Source organism: Quercus lobata, chromosome 1 (assembly GCF_001633185.2).
Source record: "Quercus lobata isolate SW786 chromosome 1, ValleyOak3.0 Primary Assembly, whole genome shotgun sequence".
NCBI lineage: Eukaryota > Viridiplantae > Streptophyta > Magnoliopsida > Fagales > Fagaceae > Quercus > Quercus lobata.
The window spans coordinates 52,411,507-52,439,363 of record NC_044904.1 but is presented as its reverse complement, the minus strand read 5'-3'; the positions used below and the strand labels follow the sequence as shown (position 1 = coordinate 52,439,363).

The window sequence follows — 27,857 nt, the reverse complement described above, 5'->3', positions numbered from 1 at the left end:
TTTTAGCGATCAACGTAACTCTATATGGACCTTCCCAAGTTGGACCCAATTTCCCCCAGCTTGGATCTCAAGTGTTCCCTGTGACTTTCCTGAGTACCAAATCTCCTAGGATGAATTCTTAGGTCTTTACATTCTTTTTGTAGCCTCGACTGACCATTTGTTGATATTCAGCTAACTTGATTGTGGCAGCTTCCCTGCTTTCTTCTATCATGTCCAGGCTTTTGGACAATGTCAAATCGTTGTTTTCTTGACTGAAATTATTAGTTTGTGTTGTTGGCATTCCAACTTCGGTAGGTATAATAGCCTCTGACCCATAAGTCATGGAAATAGGTGTTTCCCCAATGGATCTCCTCAAACTCATTCTAAATGCCCATAGTACACTCGGAAGTTCCTCAGCCTATCTTCCTTTAGAGTCATCTAGTCTCTTTTTTAAAACCACTAACAATGGATTTATTAGTTGCTTTGGCCTGACCATTTCCTTGAGGGTAGGCTGGAGTTGAATATTGGTTAGTGATCCCTAACTCACAACAATATCTACAAAAAACCTTGTTGTTAAACTAAAGGCCATTCTCCGATACTAAAGTCTGAGGAATTTCGAATTTGGTGACTATGTTGTCTAAAGGCCCGGCTTCAACCCACTTGGTAAAGTATTCAATTGCCAATAGCAACCACCTTCAACTTTCTGTGGCCCTGGGGAATGGTCTTACTATGTCTACCCCTATTGGGAGAATGGCCAAGGGCTAGCTAGTGGGTTTAGAGACCCGCTAGGTTAGTGTTTGCTAGGGGAAAATCTTTGCACTGGTCACACTTCTTGGTGTATTCTTGAGAAATTTTTTCATACTTGGCCACTAGTATCCTTGGGTGATCACCTGATGTGCCAATGTCTGTCCTCCAGTGTGACTACCATAAACACCCTTATGCAGCTCTTCCAAGAATAGCTCCACTACCTCAAGATGAACACGTGGTAAATACGTGCTGGAATATGAATGTTTGTAAAGTTTTCCTTCACTTGATAACCATTATCTCAAAGCTCTCTTTTTAACCTTCTCCGCTTCCGATCTATCATCAGGAAGTCATCTATCCTTAATATATGCAACAATGGGGTCTATCTAACTACGGCTGGGATGGATACTTGCCAACTATATGTGATCTAAACGATGGACGTCTGGTTGAGATAAAGACTCCATGGTGATTATTCGAGGTATAGAATTGCTAACTGAAGATGCAAAATGTTTCCAAAGACTCTGCATAACTATTATTCCCCCGTGGTATTTGGATTATGGAAATTTGATCAAACTATATTTGCAATGCCCTTACTTCTACCAAGTACTTAACCATTCTTTAATCTCGAGCTTTGAACACCGGATTAACTTGGCTTGCAACCAAGTGAGAATCACAGTGTATCCTAACCTGGGTAGCATTGACCTGTTTAGCCATTGGTTGGCTAGATAGCAATGCCTCATATTCGGCCTCATTATTAGAGGCCGAGAACACCAACCTTACTAATCATTCAAGAGAAATTTTTTTTCTCGAGAAATGAGGATCACTCCTATCCTGGAACCTCGGGAATTGGATGCTTTGTCCACATAAACTTCCAATGGCCAAGCCTAATCCACATAGTGCACTTCATTTGCATAAGAACTCCCTTCCAAACTACCCGGGGTGAATTTAGCCACAAAATCTACCAAGACTTGCCCTTTTATAGAGGTGTGAGGCCGGTAATTGATGTCATATGCTCCTAAATCAGTCCCTCATTTAGCTATCCATCCAGAAAAATTAGTTCTCCTCAAGAGTGCTTGTAGTGGGTGTTCCATTAAAATGATAATCGTGTGGGCCCGAAAGTAATAAGGCAGACGTCTAGTGGCACGCACCAAAGCCAAGGCAAATTTTTCCAAAGGAAGGTATCTGACCTCAGCTTCAAGAAGTGTCTTGTTGACATAGTACATAGGCTTTTGAACATCTTCTATTTTGATCAAAACTGCATTGACGGCATGGTCAGATATTAAGAGATACAAGTATAATTTCTCTCCCTTCTTAGGCTGCAAGAGTTTAGGGGCCTATGTCAAATACTCCTTCAATTCATGAAATGCTTCCACACATTCAAGAGTCCATTTATAATCCTTCCATTTCTTCAAGAGTTGGAAGAAAGGTTTGCACCACTCAATTGATCTAGAAATAAATCAATTAAGAGCCGCAACCATTCTCATAAGAGGTTATACTTCCTAAGAGTTCCTCTGAGATTGTAAGCGTTGTATTTCCATTATCTGATCAAGATTCAACACTATTCCTTGATGAGTTATTGGAGAAACTTCCCTAATCCTACCATAAATGCACAGTTTGAGGCATTTAGTCTAAGACGATGCTTCCTCAATACCCCGAATACTTCAGATAAATCCTTCAGATGTTCTTTAGTTTGTTTACTTTTGACTACCATGTCATCAATATATGCTTCCATATTTCTCCTGAGCTGATCCTTAAACATCCTTATGACCATCCTCTGAAAGTTGACCCTACATTTTTTAACTCAAAGGGCATCACCTTATAGTGGTAATTTCCCTCAAAGGAAATGAACGAAGTTTTCTCTTGGACATCGGGAGCCAAGGTGATCTGGTGATAACCTTGAAATGGATCAAGGAAACTCATCCTTAGATAACCGAAATTGGCATCAACCAGTTGATCTATTTTTGGAACCGAGAAGGGATCCTATGGGCAGGCTTTGTTTAAGTTCGTAAAGTCAACACAAACTCTCCACTTCCCTGTCTTCTTTCTTACCACCACTATGTTGTCTAACCAATCTGGATAAAAGACCTCCTTAATAGCCCCCAACACGCTTCAATTTGTCGAGATAAGCCAGCTATGCCTCCTTGAACTTAATTCTTCTGGGTGATGGCAGCAATGCAACATTGCCAAGTTGTTCCTTAGTCTCCTTGGATTTATACTACTCCTTGCTTGGTAGGAAACTTCACTTTTAGATATAAAGGGAGTAAGCATGTACTATTATGAAATCCACCAGTACTTCCTTTCCTACTCCAACCACGAGGAGCCTAATTTGTCTTGCTGGCATAACTAGCTTACCATCAAAACCCACCAAAGCTGTATCACACTTACTTAAATCTCCTAGATTCAGCCCCGATCCTTGATATAGGTCTAGGTACATGACCTCAGCCATACTTCCATGATGTTCTTGACATCAAAACTATCTATTTGAAGAGTGACTACCAAGGCATCATGATGTGGCTAGATGGTTCTCTCTTTATCTCGGTTAGTGAAGCCTATCACCAAATTTGGCTCATGCATCTTCCTTTTGTCTAACCCGCCCTTGGAATCAAGCCCCATATGAGGTGTAACAGTCATAAATTTTGATCCATGTGGAAGACCATAGACCCCAGCTACATGGATTACTTCTATTAACCTGAGGGGTGGGCAGCTGTTTCTTGACTGTTGCAAACCTTCTGGATTGGAGTTGAAAGCTTGATTTGGTGACAAAAATTCCTTCAAATGCCCTATTTTGGCCAAGTAACTCAAATGATCCTACAAGACTTTACAGTCCTCTGTTGTATGTCCTCGTTCTTGATGATAAGAGTAGTGCAAACTATGGTTTCTTTGTGATGCATCACCACCCATCTTACCTAGCCATTTAAAGTAAGGCTTATGATTGATTTTCTCTAATATCTTACGAACCGGTTCTTTTAAGATTGAGTTTACTACTTTTGCCCTTGGTCTAGGGTTAAATGGGGAAGAAATCCCTTCTCGGCCTTGGGCATGGTGGGTCCATTCTTCCCTCCTTCCTTTCTGCCAAGCTTGAAGCTAATCATCTTCCAACCTTTATACACTCCTCTACCTGCTCCATAAGCCAATGCATGTCTTCTAGCTACCATTCTATAATGGTTCCCCCCAATCTCATTATATAGCTCTTAATACATGTCCGTATAAGCTAGTAAAGTTTCCCCTTCTTTCATGGACATGGTAAAAAAGGCATCAATGGGCTGGGGAACTTGGCTACAAGTTACAAACCTTTCACCAAAAGCCCCTGTCAATTCATGGGACTATCAAACCATCTCATGGCTATAGGTACAAAGCTGGACAGGAAGACTTTGGACATAAGGGCTTCATCCCGAGCATGCAGAGCCATACTTTGATTAAAATGGCTCACATGCTTAACAGGGTCAAACTTCCTATTATAATTAAAAAAAGCAGGTTCGACAAACCTGTGAGGTAGATCCGAAATTTCTATCTCAGCGGAGAAAGGAAACTTAGAGATTTGGTGTAGGGCTCGGCTCATGGCATCCATTCCTAAATTATGTGGTGTGGATTCTTCTCATTGATAAGCTGGCCCTGGTCCTTCTCTCCTCAGGGATCTTGATCTATCCTTGTCTCAGCAAAAATTTTGGTTCCCAGCTCTTGTATTATGATGGCTATCCTCATCCGAATTGTTGATGCCTCGCAACAGTTCAACCACCCATCACGACGACGCTCACCACGCACTTGTGGACATGCAAGCCCGAGAGCTCGGGTGCTGTGGAAGAAGGTTATACCTCCGGTGTGTGACTAGAAAACGAGTCAATTCTAATCAAGTTACCAAAGGTAAGTGAAGTCACCACCATTTATTAGGTTGTTTCAAAGGTGTGATTTTCCACCTGACTCTATTTGATTTTATTACCAATCCTAGGCTAAGGTTGTTTTTCCTAATGTAATATGGATGGATAAAATATCTTGATTCTTGAGTTTGAAAGTTTGGTTACGTGTAGGGAAGGTGTTAGGCACCCCACTACGCCTATCCGTAGATAGTCCTTTGTTTGGGTAAAATCTTAATTCAAGGGTGTGGTGTTAATCGATGCTTCCCTAGTGTGTTTGGATTTTGTGCCAAATTTCCAGGACAAAAATCCCGTAGCATTTTGCCTTATTTTCATGGCGAAAATCCAGTAGCGCTTTGCTTCAAGTGCATTATAGCACACAAAATGCAATTCTCACCAAGCTTTTGCCATGAGAATACTGCAACGGGTATGCTCCATTTTCATGGAAAAAATTCAGCAGAGTTTCACGTTTGGTGTGTTATGGCGCACTGGCAAGGTTTCAGGCCTATGTATACGGCGCATGCCAACATGCTCGTGCTAGGACGAGCAGAGACCCTCAAACATCAAAAATGTTGATGCGTGTTGCATACATCGGGAAACCAATCACGTAGCACACAATATAGCATGAATATGCACCTATAGCAATTGCCTTAAGCACATACCCACTCTACAAGGTCAAGAGGATTCATGGCTAGAAAAGGTCGCTCACGTAGCCACGAGGGTCCATCATACAAATTGCACAATCACCCACATAAAAGCATATATATATATATATATATATATACATACATACATACATCATGCCCAATGTCACAACCCAAATCCATGGAACATGGATTTAGATGCATGACTAACCTGCTAAACTTATATAATTCCATAAACATAATTAATCCAAAATAAATCAATACTCCAAGGAAACAATACTCTCAAAAACCTCTTACAAAAATCTAAACTCCACAAATTGGAAATAATCTCCACTATAACAAAAAACATGAATTACAGAATAAAGATAACTAAAATTCTATAAGTATTTAATCCATACTGAAGTCGCCTACAACTTCCATGCTCTACCTTGCACCTTACAAAGTGACCCAAAGGTTCTATATTCCCAACTACACTTTAATCTGAAAAATAGTAATTGATGGGGTAAGCCACACATCTAGTAAGTAATTATACAGAATACACAATGGAATAGAGTCAAGCAAAGCACAAGTATTTTGATTTTTCACAAACTCATTCAATGATATCAAAAATAATTATTCCAAAACATATAATGAATCACTTAATACATATGTAATCGCATCTTAAAGTCATTTGAAATCACATACATATAATTTATTAGAGCACAATGTCACATACACATATCATATATTCTCACATACAATCCTATGAGCAGATACCAACATCTAACCCCTGCTAGTGAGGGATCAACACATATTCTCACATACAATCCTATGAGCAGATTTACACATATATCTAATATACCTGATCAATTCTAAAAACACTTATTTTGAGTCACATATCACAAATCAAAGTTTATACAAAATATAATTATTTACTTGGTATTAACAATTTCTTTTCAAATACAAAGGCATATCAAAGATCACCACATCAAATAGAACATAAATCAAAGGATGCTTGACTCTCTTAGGGAAAGAATAGAGGCTGAGGAGTTTATGAAAACATATTACAATTCTTGAGTAAATCTGAAAATTAAATTTTCTAAAAGAAACATTTTAAATACCATTTGGAGAATAGGAATATGACCTTGAAATCACTTGGTTTTAACAAATTTAAAGAACAAGAACCTTTTTAGAAAACTTACATTGAAGCTCAATTATTTACGGAAAATAGTTTAGTTTAGAAATCATCTTTTAAATGAGATTTGGACATTCAAAATTTATTTAAAATTCGAGGTATCTCTTTAAAACATTATTTAATAGTCGAAATTTCTCTTTCAATGATACAAAAATACTTTTAACAAACTTTTGAAAATATAAGTTTGAAATACAAAACTTTTGAAAACTTTTAACTTCTAAGAACCTAATGGACAAAACTTGTGCATATTATGCATAATTACTTACAACACTTGAATCCCTCTGAAAGTCCAGCCGAAACAACCTCTAAAAAGCCTCAAAACACTCTTAAATAGGACCTATAATCAATCATGAAAATTACTTAATATCCTCCACAAAATATAAACCTTATTGACTTAAACAAATTGACTCACTAAAATTATACTTGCTGAACTAAATGATAACACTAATGCAAAGTACCTCTACCCAAGAATATGTTTCCTTGAATTTATCAAAACTCAGAGCCAGCAGCTAATACTTCAGGATTTAATATATGTCCTAAACAAAAGTAAAACCTTAAACATGAATTAGGCTCTATAACTGTAACTTTGTTCTAAAATTCACACAATGGGTAAACCTAGAATTTAATATGTATCTCAATGAAAACCGTGGGCCAAAACTAATATGACTTGTTCATGGACTTAATATCATTGACCCTAAAGTATTTAATATCTAAGCATTATTTTGAGATGAAATTAGAATTTGATAGAAGAAACAAGTCTGCCATTATCCTTTAAAGAATTGTAGACATGTTGATTTCTAATGGTTCTTTGTGGTAGGGAAATAGTCAAAGTCTAGACAAAGACTACCAAGGCCATTAATCATCCATCAGAGGACTTGGACTTTGACAAAATGAGATTTCATGTGTGGGGTCGGTTGCAATTTCTCCAGCAATTCATAATTAACCCTACGGCATAGATCAACAGCCCAAAAGTTCCTATAGACCTTAAAGCCCTTATAGTCCTACAAAACGATGTAGCCTTATTCATGCTTTAAATAAATTCGGCTGTTCTTTTAGACTCTGAACAGTGGCATTCTAAGATTCAAGAATAATTGAAACAGTGTAAAAATTGTAATCTAAGAAATTACCAATCTCACAATCTACACATCACTAAAGTTTTCCACGATAAAAATTCTAACTCCTTAATTCTTGTTTCTAACGGTGAGAAAACATACCTTGAACAATCTAATTGCTTCTTCAATTGTATGTGCCCTAAACTCCAAGGAAAACTTCTCTTAGCCTCTTTGATAAAACCCTTTCTTTGAAAACCCTGACTATCTCATCCTCTACTTTGTAGTTTGTATTAGAAACTTGGGCTTAGTGGGGTAGTGGGCTGCAGTTATTAATAAAATAATACATATGGCCCAACAATTATATTTAAAAGAAAACTTAATAATAACCTCAAATAAAAGTATGTGGGGTATTACACCCAATGCTATCATGCAGAGTGAGAAAGTAAAATAGACATTGCCAACGTCCGAAAGGTATAGCCTAACAAGGTACAAGAAATGTAAAATAGACATTGCCATACCCAGGGAATGCAGCCCAAGCAAGGTGCATGAAAGATAAAGGGTACATGGAGAGGAAACCCTAATACAAAGCTCTAGAGAAGAGGCTGAGAGAGAGGGAGAAAGATGTAACCACTTGGGGAGGCTAGGCCTCCTAATCTACTAAACATTGCCCTTTTTGGGGTTGCATCCTTGCCCTTGTATCTTACACCTAGGAGGTCGTGCCCTCGCTCCATACGTGTAGATGCAACAAATAACAAAAGCAGCCAGCAAACAAGCAAAGGAGATAACAAATAGGTAAAGAGAGCATGCAAAGAGACACACTAGCAAAGAGAGCCAAACGGGGGCACACAAACATGTTTTCAAACAAAAGGGGCTGTCCTAGGAGGACAAATGTAGCTTTGGATCAAGTGTCCTTAGTTCCATTGGATTGGAGTATGGACGACACACGTGCCATCAAGCAAAATTCCTAAAGGGACTTAGGGTCTTATGTATCAAAGACAAGTGTGAACCCACACGAGATGGTAGGAATTAGGCTTGATGACACAAGTAAGCAAGGACTCATACATGAACATGTAGGCAAGCGTGCAAAAATGCAAAGAAGCAAGGAAAGACAAATTGCTGGTGCAAAGCAGGCAAGGCAAGCATAACATCATCACATGGAGTGGACAAAGGTGTGTTTCCAGCACACCAACAGCACGGAGATGTCTCACAAGTGGTTACATCCAAACAAGCCATAAGAGGGACAGATGCAACTGCACAAGCAAGTGGCCCCAAAAACCAACAAGCACAAGTCCACGAAGTGCACAAAGCATGGCAAAGCCTAGATCTAGACAGGCAAACATGGACATAAAGCATAGAAGCAAGCAAGCATACACATGCATAAAGAAAATTATCCAAACCCTTTGATATAGGCCTAGGTATATACATGTAGGCCTAGACCACAAGATCTAGATCTACAACTTACTATAGGGCCAAAACACAAGAAAGAGGTACATCAAGAGACAAAAAGGCTATAGAATCATATGGCATAGCAACCAACATGTAGATCTAGACCCATCAACATGGCACGGAGCACATGAAGATATAGTTCTAAGCATAAACATGGCAAAAAGCACCTAGGCATGTAGATCTAAGCACAAACACAATATTTTGGCATATCCTAGCCCAAGAAGGCTAGGCCAACATCATCAAAGTGATAAAACATGATAGAAAGAAAGGAGACATGCTAGAAAATCTATAAAACATGCTAGGAAGCAAGATAAAGCAAAGATATACTATGGAAAGCAATAAAGCATGTTATGAAGCAAGATAAAGCAAAGGGTGTAGATAATTGCTAAAAAGCTAAATCTACACCCTAAAAAACTCAAATCCAAGGCCTTAAGACCAAGGACAGGAAAAAGAGTGAAAGAATACTACCTCTTGATTGTTGAGAAAAGAGAGGAATCAAAGGTTTTTAGATGTGTAGGAGAGGAAAAGAAAAAGAATCTGCCTAGAAAATGCTCCAAAAATTCTCAAAATTTTTTTTTTTTTTTTGAAATCTAGCAGTCTAGGGGGATTTATAGGCCAAAAGTGACCTTTCAGCTTCCGGCAGTTGGGGCCGACGGTCCTTTAGTGGCCGCAAGAGTCCAATGCTGACATTAGCAATCCCAGCTTCTTCCTTGGTTCGTTTTGAATGCATATTTGAAGGCCTTACCAAACTCTGATTGAGCTATTCTTGGTGTCCTTGGAAATATATGGATGTCTAGTTTCTATAACACTAAAGAAAATGAAATTCTGATGGTCAGAGCAAATGCTATGGCCTTAGGAAGTGAGCTGACGCGCTTTGCACAATTTTCAGGACATCTCAACCGTTTTAACTCCAATTTCAACCCATGAATAGTCTTTGGAAAGGGAATTCAATAATATTTGCAATGATGTTGGTCTCAACCCATTCTGATGGTTGGATCAAAATTAGGGTTTTTGGGCCCTCGGGAGTCAACCTCGAGTCAAACTTGACGAAAATCACTAAGTGGCTCGGGTTGATGTAGAAACATGAAAAATGTTGTTTTGGGATGATTTTGACCAACTTTGAATTTTGATCAACCTAGGGTTAATCAGAGGCATTTTGGTCAATTTGACCTAAAATGGCACTTTGAGTGCTCCGATGCTCAAACGGGTTGCACCACGTCAATCTAGATTTTTCTGCAACCCCATGGAAGAAAGTTAATACTTTTTGAATTTTTGGGGTCCGGCACGTAAATCAAGGGTGGATAAAATACGGTATCTACAAGAACTAGAATGTGAATCTTCTCTGACCCTTTTCCTATTCTTCCTTTTCTCCAAACTTCATGTTGTAAAGATCATACCTGTCTTCTAAGGTCATCCATTTCTCTACCCTGACTATTGTCCTGGAACCCACTAATATGGCTTGGTGGCGTCCTTTCCCTTCTAAGAAGAAGAGATGGAGTTCTAGTAGAACTAGACTCCCATATGGTGTTAATGTGTTCCTCCCTCCTACATCTGATTTGAACAAGATGAAATCCAGCTATTGATCCAACAAACTCGCTTGATCTAGAAACCCTGGGTTTGCTTCTATTTGACATCTTCAAACTATGCTCTCTCCAAACCTACAACTTAATGGAATTTCCCACAGATGGCGTCAATTATGCGAGGCCAAAACTAAATTAAGGAACAAAGTTTTGGTCACAACTAATTTTTATTTTGGGCTAATAATAATCCAAAGTGGAAGATTTGAACAAGAACAATAAACATTTACATAAAAACCATTAAATAAGGTATATTGCTTAATTCATTGGATAGCGTTACAAGGATCCTCACTTTTTCTCTCCACAATTCTTTCTCTAGTCTTTTCTCATCCCTCTCTTGTGTGTCCTCTATTTTGCCTTTATCCTCCCTTATATTTGCCCTTCTTGCTTCTCTAGGATGTGCTATCCCTGCACAGCTAGTTAACTTTTTGTCTCATCAGGCTCTTCCTTCTTCATTTTCATCATGAATGGAGACTTTTGGGGCTTTTTTTCACTATTCAAGCTATCTTCCTACATTAAATGTGACTTTGCCAAGCATGTGACCCTTATTAATTCAGAGGTTACTGTAAAATCATCTGAAAGCTTCAAAAGGCTTCCTTGGACAATCTCATGTCTTCTAGAATTCTTCCTCGAGAGCTTGATGGGCTCTTTGTTTCTACCAATTCAGCATGGATCTTGACCTCAGACATGGTCCATGGTGGAGTAATCCTTAAATCTAAAGGACACCCCGTCTGGTCCGTGGTCTGAGGCTCAATTCTTTTAGGAAAGCCTATTCTTAAAGTGGGCTGGCCTATAGTGGGCTTATATTTGCCTATGGCCCAATATTGTTTGGGCTAGGCTCCATAAGACCATGTTCCTACTGTTATCAATGAAATTCTCAATTTTAATTTGTCCAACCACTATTTATATAATAATAATACTATATAAGAAAAAAAATATATTGATAGCAAATGTTATCAATTTTATATTGTGCTCAAGTTTAGTTTACATTGGTTTAGATTTAGTCTAGATGGGAACAAAACCTAAGCTGAAGCCTAAGTCCAACGTAAATATTGTTTTAGCATTTTAATATTATCTAATTAAAATAAATAAAAATGACAACTTAAATATAAAGATATGAGAGTTAATATGGAATATAAGGAGTTAGTAAAAAATGTTTAATCCCACATTGAAAAGAAGATAAACTCCTTTATTGTTTTTAAATGTGGAGATTAATGGGCTGAAATGTATTGGAACAAATATTGGGCCAAATACGTGCCCCTGGGGAAGGTGAAGGGTGGAGGTTAGATAAGGTCTACACCGGTTACAAAGATTAGTCAATTGAGGGCTTGAATCTTCTTAAAGAGAGCGAGTCTAGCACCTTAGTCCAAATAGTGGTATGTATCTATTCTCAAATATAAATTTTATTTTTGTTAGTTATTATTTATTTTTAAATTTCCCCAAAATTCTCATTGCCAACAATCTCGTCAATACATTGTCAAAGTCAAACAAACCATTCTTTTTCCCTTTTTTTTTTTTTTTTTTTGTTTTACTATTTGACTTTTACACTAACTAGCATTTGACCCATGCAATGCGCGGGGAACATTTTACACATTTAAAACATTTAATATGTTTATTAAAGGCTTTGTTTTAATAATGCCAATCATTTCAAAAAACAAAAATGACAATAACAATGTCAAAGTTCCATAATTCCCCAAAGCAGAAAATAAAGTCTAAGAACTCATTAACCAAAAAAAACATTTAGTGAGCTAAGCCATATTCTAGCCCTGATGCACTATAAGTGCTAGCTCTGTTTCACTTGGATGAATTGAGCCACAGCATTCACCTGCAAAAACTATAGCACATATGGAGAACCCCCTTAAATGTAGTCCATCTTGAACATGCCAACTACAAAGGTATACACAAAATGGATTCTTTGGTGTGCTAAATGGGCGATTGTTGTCCAACCCACAAAGGCAATAGCATAATGATGACCTATTTAAATGTAACCTTTGAAATGATAGAAACTAATACAACCTTTTGAGCCCACGTTTCAAAAATTGTTTTCTTAAGTAGAAGTGCACTTCTATTCGTAATCCACTCAAACTATTTATGCTGATCTATAACAATCACAAAAACTAAGGAAAACATATTCAATATTAATATAAGGTAAAATTCCAATGTATAAATACAAAGAAACAATATTTTAATTTCTATTGGTAGAAACACTCTAAGAGGAAAAATTTAAATGTCGAAAAAGACACCAACTTAAATTCTCTAAATTTAGTGGTTTTAATCTAAATGACGCTGATATAGTAACTAATTGATAAGAGAAAACATAGCTGATAGTTCAAAGGAACTCTAATGTACTTATAAGTATTATAAGATCTTTTATAGCCTTAGCACTAAGCAACAAAATGATTTAACTTTTGCTAGGGAAATCCAACCTAGGATGTAGATGCCCGAGATTGATGCTCTAATCTTAACTAGATATTAAAAAAAATCAAATATAGTTAGAAATTGCAATTTTTAATATACAAACAGCACCTAAATTAAATATATGAAAAGCTGAAAACCACAAAAGAACATAAACAAAATTGGAAAAGAAAAATAAATTCATATTTTTTCTCTGGCAAGTTACAATATGCTAAATCTTTTGTAGTCTCTAAGAATGCATCTTACAATCTGAACCACCAAATTTCCACTATGGAAGTTTCAAGCGTGTAATAGTCATAAGCACTATAGTGTCAAGAATTTTTTTTAAAATAATTAAAAGCACATAATTCTTGTAATTCAAACAATTTTGTTTTTTGATAAGTTGTAATTCAAGTGGTTCTTTAGAAATTTTTACTAAACCGATGTCCAATGTTGAAGCACATACATACTAGAGGATTTGCATCTAAAATCTTATCTTTAGCATGGGTTCCAGTTAGCTCAACTGGTAAAGTCTCTGATGGTTGAGTAAGAGATCTGGGGTTTAATCCCCACCTACACCAAAAACCGATTCGTGTCTTGATTTGATGATAAAGAGCATCATCAGGAGCGGATGCCATAGGTTGAAACTCTCTAAAAAAATCTCATCTTTAACAAATTTAAACACATCAAGTAGTTTGGATATTTTCTGTTTTCTTAACTTTTTACATCATAGAATGGAGTAAATTCCTTCTTTTCACCAAGTACAGACATTTTCTTCACCTTTTTTTTTAGGTAGGAAAAAAAACTTCTTGGTGTATAAATGACTCAACATAGTTCTCCTAATTTACCCAAGACACTATACACAACACCATGTCCTCTATTCCTTAGTTTCTTTCTTTCTTTTTGACCCTTTCCCATAAATATAAAAAATTTAAAATGCATAGTAGAAAGAAAAACACATATCCATTTCTGAACAAACAACATTAAAAAAAAAAAAAAAAAAAAATCTCAAGTGGAACAAACTACTTTCTCTTCTTCCCAAATAGCACTTGAATTTACATATCCAAAAATTGGGTTTTATTAAATACACCAGAATAGTAAAAAAAATAAAAAAATTCAAAACTCAGTCAATAATTAATTATTTTCATTCATATACAAAAGCAACAATACCTGAAGCACCTTCGAAAATATAAGCCTTTTTTTGTTCTTAATGTGCAAAATTCTAACAATGCAAAACAGCTACCAGTTCAACTTCTAAAGTATCTTCATTTTTTTTTTTTTTTTTTTTTTTTGCATAGCACTGTCATTGGAAGAAACACTGAATTTCAGATAATGGCACCCACTCCAACAGCTCCCAACTACTAAAAATATCTTCCTATGGTGGTTAATTGTGCATTGTACCCCGATTTTCTGCACTATTTTGTTACTGTTAAACTACCAGAATTCATCCAAAAGCAAACTAAATTTCAGTTATTGAAAACAATTGAAATAAAAAAAAAAATTATTCAATATCTAAATGAATTTGTTTGACTGCCAAATGTATATTGAACAATATATAATAAAACCTTGAATAAATAAAAAATTACATTAACTCACACTAAAAAAAAAAAAAAAAAAAAAAAAAAAAAAAAAAAGATTGATTTATGAGTCCAAAATCTTCTCAACTACCTTACCACCAACAGATCATTTCACTTGTCCTTCCTAAAGTTGCTTGCAAATACCTAAATTGACAGCTTACAAATAAAGGAAATATACATTGTCTCACACACTCACACACACACACACATATATATATATATGATAAAGCTTTAATCCTCTCAAAACATAATAAAAGTACTAACAAGGCATGCTCTTAAAAAAATTCCATGGCATAGATAGGAGCTTTTGCTATGAATAACCTTAAGCTATGTGTCCACACCCAATTTTGCATCCCACAAATTAGCAAACAATATTTTTAAAAGGCAATCTTTCAAAGAAAAAGCATATTATCACCAATACTAATCAAAGATGTAAATGTGTTTGTGAAGTTGATTTCCCAATTGAATTTCTATAAGCTTTTATTAAAAAGATAAATAGCACATACAAATGTGACCCATAGAAACTAAAGCAATAGAAACCCAAATATAAAAATCAAAACCCACAAATGGAAATATCAACACATATAACACATGAGAGCTACATTACCCTCACACTAGTCTTCCCTATAAGTAGGTTTAAAATATTCTCACTATTGTTAATGCCTTTTCATAACATTAATTTTTTCAAGATTCTTCTATTTTAAAAATCATTATGAATTTTCATCTCTTTAAATTTTATATAAGAGACATTTAATACCGCATGACTATGAGAAATTTCATCAAATATATGGCACGCAACATTGACCAAAAATCTCCAAGTTCCGAAGTCTCCAAATTTTAAATGTCAATTTCAAAACTTCTAAGTTTCAAAAAATGAAATGTTTCTCAAAAATAGAATCTTTTGTCAATCAAACTTTTCTTGATAAAGATTCAAATCAAGAAGGAACAAATGAAAATCAAATCTCAAAAAACAGTGGGATCAAAAAGCTCTCATAATTTAAAAGTCTAACCCCCAAATTTTGACTTTTTGCAGGCAACACTCCAGATCAAGGTAGAGAAGCCCTAGATCGACATTTCAACAAACTCCAAATCAAAGTAGAGAAACCCTAGATCGAAATTTCAACAAACTCTAGATTGGAGTAGAGAAGACCTTTGATCGCCATTTCAACAGTCCAAATTGAAGTAGAGAAGACCTTTGATTGCCATTCCAAAAATTCTAGATCGAATTAGAAAAGACCTTTGATCAACATTTCAGCAGTCCAGATCGAAGTAGAGAAGACCTTTGATTGACACTTCAACAAGTCTAGATTGAAGTAGAGAAGACCTTTGATCGACATTTCAACAGTTCTAGATCGAAGTGGAGAATACCTTTGATCGACATTTCAACAATTCCAGACTAAAGTACAGAATACCTTTGATCGTCATTTCAACAGTCTAGATTGAAGTAGAAAAGACATTTGATCAACATTTCAACAACTTCAAATCAAAGTACAGAAGACCTTTGATTGACATTCCAATAATTTCATATTGAAGTAGAGAAGACCTCTAATCAAACATTTCATAAAGTCAAGATCAAAGTAGAGAAGGCCATGATCAACATTTCAACAACTTCATATCGAAGTAGAGAAGACCTTTAATTGACATTTCAACAAGTCCAGATTGAGATTGAGGTACAGAAGACCTTTGATCGACATTTTAACAACTCCAGATCAAGGTAGAGAAGCCCTTGGGTCACAAATAGCTCCAAATTGAGGTAGAGAAGCCCTTAGGTCACAAACAGCTTAGTTTCAAGGTAGAGAAGCCTTTAGGTCACAAACAGCTTCAGTTTCAAGGTAGAGAAGCCCTTTAGTTACCTTTCATCAAGATCGAGGTTGAGAAGCCTTTCAGTCGCAGACAACTTCGTATTCCAGATCAGGATTGAAAAGCCTCTTGGTTACATCGATTGTCAAGAATCATTTCTAGAGTCATCCATTGCCAGCTAAGTCAAGTATTTTCATTTTTTGTCAAAAGATAAGGCATTAGTTCTATGTTCCAAAGTTTTAGGTTCAAAGGCTAGGTAATCTTTGAAAATGTTAGGACATATGTGATTCACTTGTTAGGAACATATGTCACTATTTTATGTAATTGGCTAATCTTTTGACAAAACACATTTTACTTGTATTTGGGTAGATCTAGGATGTGTTTAATACCAAGAAACTTTATTTCAAGTTCAAGTGTTGAAGACATGCAAGTCTATCCAAGATTCAAGTGTGAAAAGTGTTGTTCATTAAAACTCGATAGCTAGCTATCTATCGAGACCTGTAGAGCTGTTGAAGCCTGTGGCTCGACAGCAGCTCGACAGATAGGGTATTTGTCGAGGTTTAAGAAATTCAGTTTTTCAAGACTATTTTTCATTCAATCCGTAATTGTATGTTTGGGCTTTCGTTTCTCACAACTCTAGACATATAAAAGGATTATCTTCTCGATCGTCAAAGGTGACACAAGTTGCACAAGTGTCGAGCAAAGTTTGTTCAAGCAAATTGTGACCGGAAACAAAATTTGCCCTATTTCATCTTTCTTGTGAAGAAGCTGTTGTGTTTATACACCGTAGGGTTTTGTGACCAAGCATTTTCTTGATCTTCATCATGTGATGAACTGAAGAATTTTACAGCCAACAACCTTCTCTAGTTGGTGACTGAAGTCACGTACTGAGATCTATGCAGTTAGTTAGTCACGTACTAGGAGTCGTGCATCAAAAGGAGAGATTGTCACTACAGAACAAGTCCAATTGGGTATTGGGGTAAGGGTTCAACTGTAGGTTGGTATAAGGTACTGGTATTCCTCTACTTATAACCACTTGTTTTAATAATAGTGGATTCTTGGGAGTGGTGACCTTAAAATCACCCAGTGGGGTTTTTGCCATGTAAGTTTTCCCCATTCGTAAACAAATCACCGTGTCAAATTTATTTTCTACTGCATATTTAGTTATTTGGTGATTTGTTTGTGCTACCACATGCTTTGCATGTAATTAACTCAATTAATTCACTTGGCTAAATTAATTGGTTAATTTATCACAATGAGTCAATACGTTTTTGGCCTATCAGAAAATTCAACCTCAATTAAATCATGGTCACTAAAATCAGTGTCTTTGTTTTACATTGACATTCGCTTTCCAAGCTCTATCAATGAGGGGTATTTTTTAGGCACTCGATTTTGCAACCATGATTTGATCAAGGGGAATAACTTGAATGATCATTCATGTACCTGAAAAATCATGATTGCATTACATGCATGAATTTGTTCTATCATTGCATGCATTAACTCATTTATTGCATATCATAAAAATGATCTTGAGATTCTGACGATCACAACGATGTGCAAGGGTTTCCAAATCAGACCATCGGATCGAAATATATTGCATGATCAAGTTGCACGGTCAACATGCATTGTGTCTAGATAGAGTTGACCATATATGATCAATTTAAATTAATTCTAATTGGTTAAGAAATTAAAATTAATTAAATAATTTTGTGATTGGTTGATAATTAGTGTTTAAAATATGGATGCATGCATAGGAATAAAAAGGATGATTAGATAACAATAAAATTGTGGATAATCTAAACATTATCAAGATTTATTTTAGAGTACTTATCTACAAGATAATTGTTCCTGAAAAAGACTAAATTATCTAGAAAAGAGATAAAAATAAATAAATAAATAATCATAGACTAAGCATGAAAACACGTCTAGGTGCGGGGACCGGATCAAAAAACCCTAGAAGGAGAGTCCAAAACGCACCCAAACATGAAAGAACGTTTGGTGTCCAAGAGCCCATTTGGCACTTTTGGAGTTCCAAACAGCACTTTAAAAGGGCCGAATTTCCCCCTCTTGGGCTTTGGCTCAACACCTTTCGGGTGATGATAAAGCACACCCTTTTCGATCTTTACACAAAAAGATGAGTCCCGATTCGCATTCTACACATCAGAGCTATTTTTAGAGTCCTCTGGCCTCTATAAATAGAGGCTACGTCTCATAATTCAACACCTTTTTTCGACGCTCTGAAAAGCATACGTTTTGAGGCTCTTAAATTGCTAATATTTGCTTATTTGTTGATCCTTTCTGAGATTTGCTACTTAAATTAGGGTTTTTAGGTTTCAAAGATAATTGAATAAATTCCTTTGAACCCTAAAACATCCTCTCAAGAAAAAGGAGTGCTCATGCAAGAGGTTGTTTTCAATCACCTTTTCTTTTTATGCTTCTTGTTTATGATGATGAATGTTTTTCTTTATCCATGAATTATTATTTATTGTTTTGTTAGATCTTGATTTTTAAACAACTGTTATGATATTTTTCTTAATTCCAAAAGTCTGCATGTGAATAATTCTTTTTCTTAAAACAAAGACAGAACTGCATCTTTCTTATATGTATTTCTGAATTTTTCTCAATAATAAAAAATAGAGCTACATCTTTCTTAGATGTAGAACTGAATTTTTATCAATAACCAAAAACAGATCTGCATCTTTCTTAAATGTAGATCTAAAATTTTCTTAAAACTAAAATAAATCTACATCTTTCTTAGATTTATTAGATGCAGATCTGAATTTTTCTTAAATAAAAAAACTAATTTGTATCTTTCTTAGATACAGACCTAATTTTTCTTTAACATATGCAGATTTTTGAAATAAAGAAAAAGATTAAACATGATTGTGTTTGTGTTTGTTTTATTTAATTCATGTTGCATAAATTTAAATTAAGAGTGAGACTTTCTTCTTAAAAAATATTTTTCATTCTTTTAAAACATATAAAAAAAATAGATCTAATTTTTCTATTATCAAAAAACCATTTTTTAGTTCTTAAAAAAACAAATCTAATATTTTTCAAATCAAAAGACTTTATTTCATGTGATAAACACATATCTGAATTTTCTATCTCCAAAAACCACCTTTTTCTACATCCTACAAAACAGATCTGGTATTTTGACAAATCAGAACCAATTTTTTTTACCAATCAAAACAAATCTAAATTTTTTAAACAAAAGAAGAGACTTCATTCATAAATAAATTTATGTGATTTAATCTTTATTTAACATGTTCAACATATCATTCATGACATGCATAAAAAGGTACATTGGTTACAAGTGTCTAGAAGACCAAACTCTGTCTAGGCGGAATGGGAGCCTAACACCTTCCCATTCCATAACCTAGCCTCCGAATTTAGGTTTTTGGTTAAGCAGATCTAAACCTTGTCTTTACTTTTTATTTTGGGTAGAATGTAACTAGGACAAAAAGCCAAGTAACTATTTGGTAGTTTGTAACTACGACCCAAAGCCATGTAATTTTTCAATTTTCCAAATGATGATGCCGAAAAAGTCACCAATGAGCCACAGGTACTTGCACACTCAAAATAGCACCTGCACATGATTTCAGCGGCTACTCCTTGAAGGTGCATCAAGGTCTTGAAGGTCTCTAGGTGATCTAGAGGGTCCTTGACTCCGTCGTAACTATCTATCTGTGGCATGCGAAACTTATGCAGTAGGGGGAAGGAATTGACGGAGGCGGTGAACGGTGAGTCAATTCGGTTGACAAGATCATCAATATCGCTAGACACTCGTCCCTTGAGGGCGTTCATCATAACTTCTATATGTTCCTTTATCGCCTGTATCTCTGCGGCAACAGGCGGTGGGGTCACATCCGTAAGGGATGGGAGGCTTACATTTTGTCACTCTGGTCTGCTTGGGGTGTTACTACCCTCTGGTCCCTCTCGGTCCCGTCTCTCGGCGCTGGTACCCTCTTGGTCCTCTTCCTGAGCACCGTGTCCTGCCTTCCGGCGTAGTTGTTCTTCCAAAATCTGGTTTTGCTTGGTGAGGCTTTCCACGGCCGTGGTTAGAGTCTGTACTTGTCTCTCGAGAGCAGATGGTCGCAGCTCATCTTCCTGGACGTTGTTGGTGGTCGCCATTGATCGAGTAAGTACCATGCAACTCTTTGTCCGAGAAGCGTTTGCTATGACTTACAAATCTCCTTCCCATAGACGGTGCCAACTAATGATGTCGAAAAAATACCAGTGAGCCACATGGTCCTCATGTACTCCTGACAAGAACCTGCACAACACAAAAGTTGAAGACCTTAAGAAGAGTACCGGTGTGGTGCCGGCCAAATACCCTCCGATGGTCAAGTTAGTGAAATCTCTTGTTCACAACTCTAGAGTACTAGAGTTAGGGCGAATTATGTGTACCTTGGCTAGTGAGGGTATTGGGGCTTTTGTAGTAGTAGAGGGTTGACATCTTTTTCTTGCTGTAGAAGTCTTTTCCTTATAGGAGTCTCTTTGAGCGTATTTGGCGGGATCCTTTCCTTATAGGAATCCCTTTGAGTAGCACCAAACATGGAGGGCAATACTTTTCCTTATATATGCAATTGTGGGCACCAAGCAATCCGCTATAAGAACCGTCAGCTTATTCAGGACCGTCAGCTTATCGCACTCCCTTCAGTTTTACAAGTGTCATCTTATTGATGCCATCAGCCATTTGGTATTGCCTGCTAACTACCCCTTTCAAGTCTCTTCTTGTCGTCAGCTTGCAATGGATGCTGACGGTTTTGCCTGCTCACGCCTTAAGCACTACTTTTGTCCATATCACAAGATATCTTATTATACACGCATGTGTGGAGCTCAAGTAAAGCCACATCAAAACCGTCGGGGTCTTGCATACCCCCTTCAGTTTATAGTCGTCAGCTTTCCATCGACGCTCAAGGTGCTCCCGTCAGCTTTAAGGTGGACCCATAGACTTCCTCATGTCGTCACTTGTCAATAGACTGTTGCTTCATCCCTTTTCATTGGTGATTCTAACATTGTAAATTTATCCTTATCACTCATTAATACACATATCTTGTGGGATCCTTTCCTGCCTTCAGCTTTCTCCCTATCAGCTTTTCATTCCATCTAGGCGTAGATGCCAACAGGTCGTAAGATGAAGTAGTCAGCTTAACGGCTTCGTCTTGTGTGAAGTTGTCAACTTAGAGACTGACGGCTTCATCTTGCATGAAGTCTTCAGCTTAGAGACTAACGGCTTCATCTTGCATGAAGTCATCAGTATGCATAATAAAGCTGACGGGTCTTTGGAGATCAACAACAACTTTTATTTTGCCAATTAGAAATTCCCCTTATCACCAAATATGTAATTTTTTATTCAATCAACGAAAAGAATAATTCAGTCATGTATTTAGTTTTTTTTTTTTTTTTTTTGTATAAAAAATAGAGGTGCCCTAAAAGAGAGGTGTGGTGCCCTAAAAAACACTCCAATAATCTCTCTTTTTTGAAAGGCAACTTTCGAAGTCTCTCACAGTGAAAAACTGGGAAAAATCCCTATACATACCGCTAAATTACTAATATTCATTGTAATGCAATTATATATATTAATCACTGTCATCTGTGAATTCTTTCACGTTTATATCGCAACCCCAAGGAAAACTTAATAATATAAAAAGTGCTCAAAGAACCTAAAAGTAACGGGTAAAAAAGGAACATATGAAAAAAAATAATAAAGAAAGAAAAATGTTTCAATACAGATTTATAATTTAAAAAATAAATAATAAATAAATAAAAACAACCATTATCATCCAGAGTCCTCCATTTACAACAGCGTATATATACCAAAAACTAAACCATTCTAATCTGAGTCCTTAATAAAAACTAAATCTTACCCAAATGAAAAACAATCCAACCAAAAGAACCAAATCTAAAGCATATTTAATCCACAAATTTTTAAAAGAAATTTAAAAAAAAAAAAAAAATGATTGTATTGGTAGTTTTCTAAAATTTTAAAATGATGCAATTGCCTATACGAATAATTATGTGTTTTTAAAATTCTACACACTAAACTTTCATATTTGAAAGCATCAAACGTTAATCAAGGGTGATATTCCTAATGTTTTCAAAACAAAAGAACAGAGATGATTCTTAATAAAAATAAAAAAATAAAATAAAAAGAGATGATAATTTGAGACCAAAGCATCAAAATAAAAAGAATAAATAGAGGGCTTTTAATTCAAATTCGAACAAAAGTGAGAAGTTCTAGGGAAAATCAATGCGTACCTTTTGAATACACCGTTGAAGAGAAAGGATGGTAGCAGAAATGAACGGACCAGCAAACGGAGCAGCGATTTCTGTCTCTTTCTCCATATAGCAAGCCTTTTGATTGTACGGGATGTGCACTGTTGCAATTAGAATGAATATTGAAATGATGGGGTGAAATTTATTTTCCTGGTTTGTATTTAGTTTTGATGAACTTTGTCTCTTTCTCTATCACCGTATTAATCCTTTTGAACGAATTTTAAGTTTCAACCGGTTAGTTTTCTTTCAATATTGAGAGACTCTCAAATGGTGTTTTAGTGTCGGGCGAAAATGGGTAATTACCCATAAAAATCTAACTATTTAGTTAGTTGACGCTGTTTGGAAACATATTGGAATTCTAGCAACTCGAGTTTTAAAGGCTCGATTTTGGGCCTGTAAATCGACTCTTTGAGGCTCGATTTGCATGTTTTACTCGGGTCTGAGTTGGCATAATTTCCACGTGGCACCTACTTGTAAATCGAGTCTTAGAGACTCAATTTACATTTATAGTACAAAAAAAAATTTTTGCCTTTATACCTTCTCACCTCAACAACCACAAAACCACACCTTCTCACCTCACCTCAATATCCATTCTTCCTTCTCTGGGTTCTTCTCTCACCAGCACGGCCTGGGGTCGCGCCCAGAAACAGGTTGCCTGCGACCCAGGCGCGCAACCCAGGTCGCAGGCGACCCGTCGCGAGACCCGGGTCGCGCGCGACCCAGGGCACAGGCGACCCGGGTCGCGCGCGACCCAGGTCGCAGGTGACCCAGGCCGCGCGACCCCAGGCGCGCGACCCAGGCCGCGCGACCCCAGGCGCGCGACCCAGGCCTGGGGTCGCGCGGCCTGGGTTGCAGGCGACCTGTTTCTGGGTTTTTTTTTTTAAACTTCTCTTTCTTCTCTTGGTGGTTTTGTTAGGATTGCTGTTGTTGCTGTGGTTTTGTGGTCGTTGAGGTGAGAAGGTGTAAAGGCAAAATTTTTTTTTTTTACTGTAAATGTAAATCGAGTCTCTAAGACTCGATTTACAAGTAGATGCCACGTGAAAATAATGCCAACTTAGACCCGAGTAAAACATGCAAATCGAGCCTCAAAGAGTCGATTTACAGCCCCAAAATCGAGCCTTTGAAACTCGAGTTGCTAGAATTCCAATATGTTTCCAAACAGCGTCAACTAACTAAATAGTTAGATTTTTATGGGTAATTACCCATTTTCGCCGTCGCCGAAACAGTATAATGTTTTGCTTTTTAATTGTAAGTGTCGCAGATTTTTAGATGGACATTTTTTCTTACGTGGCAGCACGGCCTTAATTGCAGGAAAAGGCTTCTGCTTTTATATGTAGCTAGTGCTCACCTAGGCTCTGTTAGCATCATAGAAAATGCATTAGACGAATTCAAAATTCTTTCATGTCTTCAAACAAACACCAAAAAGAGTGAAGGTACAATGGCCCAGATATTATCTTTCTTGAAGTTTGTTGAAGGCCAACTACCACTTTAGATATTTAGGCTTGCATTTGATATCTATAAAACTGTCTAGTAGTGACTGCACGCCTTTAAATTCTTGGTGTGACAGAAAACTTTCTTTTGCAGGGATTTTACAACTCATACGATCCATGCTCTATGGTATTCAAGTTTACTGGACTAATATCATCATTCTTCTAGTTAAAGTGATCGAAGAGATAGAGAGGTGCTTCAACAGATTTTTGTCAATGGGTGCTGATTCTATGGTCTCTAGAGGCAGGCATAGCTGCACGGTTTGCTTTTCTAAATCAAAAGGAGGATTGGGGCCTTAAAAAGCTCTAGGACTGGAATAAGGCTGATGTTACTAAGCATGTATGGAATCTCTTTATACAGGCAGGTTCCTTGTGGTTGCAAGGGTACATACCTATCACTTAAAAGGCAAAAGCTTTTGGTATGTCCACACACCCCAATTTGCTCATGGGATTGGAGGAAGATAATAAAGCTTAGAGAGATGGGTAAACCTCTATTTAGCCATTTTGTAGGTAATGGAGTAAGAACTGTACTTTGGCATGGTAACTAGCATCCTAAAGGTGCTTCAATTCGAGAGTTTGAATTCAGATTGGTATATGAAGCAGTGAGTAGTTTGTTGGAAAATATGGCTAAATAAACAAGTTTTGATTCAACAATACAAACCCTAAAAAATTAGCAATGACAAAAATAAATAGACAGAGTTAGAAAGATCTCACAAACTATAGAATCACGCAAAATGCGTTGTCTTTGAAGGTTGATTCGTGCCACCCAGAGTAGAACTCGGTGTGAATGGCTCTATTGGCCGAACAACCCCCCAAGTTTAGACTATAGTAATTTCTTCAAGGTGATCACACACTCAAGCAAGAAGAACTAAGAACAACCTTACTTGCCTTTCCTTTCCTTAAAATAAAAAATATTTGAAGCTGAAATTTCTGTGCAGCAAACCAGAGCAAACAGAGAGAAGATACGGCTGAAGAAGATGAATAAATATATGACTTTTAATAGTGTGAGTTTTAGGGTTTTATATATGCCAACATGTAAGACAAGTGGGCTGACTAGAGGACTAGGCTTCTAACGGTTACTGTGCAGATTTGATGCCCAACAGATTGAACATTAAATGCCCCAACGGGCTGCTGTTTAATGCCTAACAGGCAGAACCAAAATGGGCTGAAAGGAAAAGAAAGGGAAAAGGAAAGAGGAACAAGAGAGATAGAGACAAACCTAAACCCAACCCAAGCCCAACTCTAACCCTTAGCCCATTATCTTTCAAGCTAACACTTGAGTGGTGCAATGGTTTATAATCCTACATGAGAACACATCTCTAACCAATGTGGGACACAAGCATAGTTTAAGAGTTTGAAACACACATACTCCAACATAGTTATGATGCTAAATTCTTGAGTATTCTTCAAGATGATAACTTGATCTGTCCCCCAGCTAGATCAGATCAGGTGGTAGTTTTTCAAGATGGTCTTTCACAAGTTAGAATTGCAGGTGTTGATTATGTTCACTGGATTCTCTCTAAATCTAGTATGTTATCATATTCTTCTGCTTGGAATAATATTTGAGTTAAACATGAGATAGTAAATGGGGATAAACTGATTTGGCAACCTCTTTGTATTCCTAAACACTCTTTTATCAATTGGCTATCGCTTCTTAAACGGGGATATGGGGGTGATATCACGCACTTGTTCTACATAAACTTTATAGAGAGTCGCAGTCATTGTTCTTCAAGTGCTCTTTCACTCATAATTCAGAGCAATCTTATGCATTTGTGTCAATTTCACCAATTAGCATGCTCTTGGGATTAAGTTCTCAAATGGGTATTGATAAGTTGAAGTGTGCTACCTACCATATATGGATTCAGAGAATTGCAAGGTCATTCAATGGGAAGATTTTTTTTGTCAAAGAGCATTGCTACTTTGTATTTTGTTGTATAGAGCTTATAGACAAACAAATGTTTTCCAAGTTTCACACTATAACAAAGCAAAATAAAAAGAGGAAATCATAAAAGCACTACCCATTTCATAAAGCAAAACATTCACATACAAAATGACAGTTCCTTAATCACAAATAAATTCAACAAAGAAAGAACAGAATGAATGAATCATAATTTCCAAAATCATAAGTTACCCAAAAAACAAAAGTGAGTATAACTTACTGAGACTGTGAAAGAGTGAAGTGAGGCAGAGAGACAAACATGGTTGTGAAGAATGGGTCACGCCATTATTAGCGCAACATTCAATCCTATTCTTATTTAATCTCAATGATTTCGTTAAGATTAAATCAATATTTTTAGTGATTTCTGTAATAAAATTTAAAAAAAAAATCTAAAATTGAGAAAACAAACATTTTGATAGAGAATCCAAAAACCCAAAATAAAAACAAATCAAATCTAAACCTATCCAACAAAAAAACACAATTAAAAGTAACCTTTCATACCCAAACTAACAAAATGGAGGAAAAAAATGTACCAGTGTTAGTTCCGACAATCTGGCGGTCCAAATGTGGCAAGGAAATGGACGGTGGTGGGGAAACTGATATTTCTCTCTTCGCCGAAGTTCCAGAAAAATTCAATCTGTTCCTTCTGAATATGGAGTGAAAGGGATTGTTTTTGCTATTTGTTGTATGGTTCTGACAAACTGATGGTGGCAAATATATAGCCTAATGATGTTGATGCCCATAGATTTTTCACTCTATGTGCTTGCAGTTTCGATGCTCTAAGTCTGGTGAAAGAACAAACGTTGACGACTTACGAACTTTGTCTCCTCTCTCTGTATCCTGCGGGTTTTTTTTTTTTTTTTTGTTTTTGGGAGTATTGCGTGCCTTTAAATTGTATTTTAACCAGTTATTTTTCTTTTATACCGAGAGGCTATCAAAAGGTGTTTTAACATTGTGAAACAGTATAATTTATCACTTTTTAATAATGAACGTGGCGGAATTTTAGATAGGTTTTTTTCCTACATGGCGGTACAACCTTAATTGTAGGAAAAGACTTCTGCTTTTATATATAACATATGATATGATAACTCACTTAGCACCCAAAAAAAAAAACACATATATGGGACACATGACACAAAATTGGGAATCTAATTGGATTTTTTTTCCTTAGATTTGACTTTAAATATATGGGTAATGTTAACGGTTGTCCTTAAGACAATTATTAATAAATTATTTTAGGAAAGTTTTGATACAAATTTTATGAAAAATATAAAAAAATGTCAAAAAAATTGATTACCTTTTTTCTTTTCCCATAAAAATTTTCTACAAATATTTCTTAAATCAATGCCCTCAGGTTGGGGCGAAGCCAAAATTTCTGTCTAGAGGGAGCAAGATTTAAAAAGCAAAACTGAAAGATAAAATTAACTTTAAAATATTAATCAATTTAAATAACAAAATAAACAAAGAATTGTTAATCAAGATAAATAACAATCTGTTGATGCCCACTTTGGCAAGGAGGCCCAATAATGGGAAAAAACCCAATAATATGGGAGGGAATAAAGAAGAAGAATTAGCAAATTGAGAAGAAAACCATTAAGCCTGAATGGCCAAAATAATGGACCATAGGCTTGTAAAATAGCACAAGGGCCTCAACGAAAGCAAGCGAGCCCAAAGAAGCCCGAAGAAAGAAGTAGTAAACCCATGGGCATTATGAGAAATGGAAAGTAAGAAAGAATGGGCTGAATAAGCCCAAAGGAATGAATTAAGTAAATAGGGGTTGGTGGAAAAGCCTATAAACCCCAAAAGTAAAGGATATGGTAACTTGGGCCAGGGAAGCCTAAAAGACTTAGCCAAAACCCATGGGAATGAAGGATTGGAATAGGCCAGGGATTCCTAAGAAAATGAAATGGG

The 27,857-nt window shown here is 36.3% G+C and overlaps 1 long non-coding RNA gene across 1 annotated transcript; it reads right to left on the bottom strand.

The window, feature by feature from the left end:
• Positions 1–5,539: 5,539 nt before the first annotated feature.
• LOC115960253 lies at positions 5,540–26,676 on the bottom strand. Its single transcript, XR_004085137.1, has 3 exons — positions 26,480–26,676; positions 22,503–22,621; positions 5,540–5,698 (listed from the first exon to the last, which is right to left on the bottom strand). It is a non-coding gene; the product is annotated as an uncharacterized LOC115960253 (long non-coding RNA).
• Between the last annotated feature and the right edge of the window lie 1,181 nt (positions 26,677–27,857).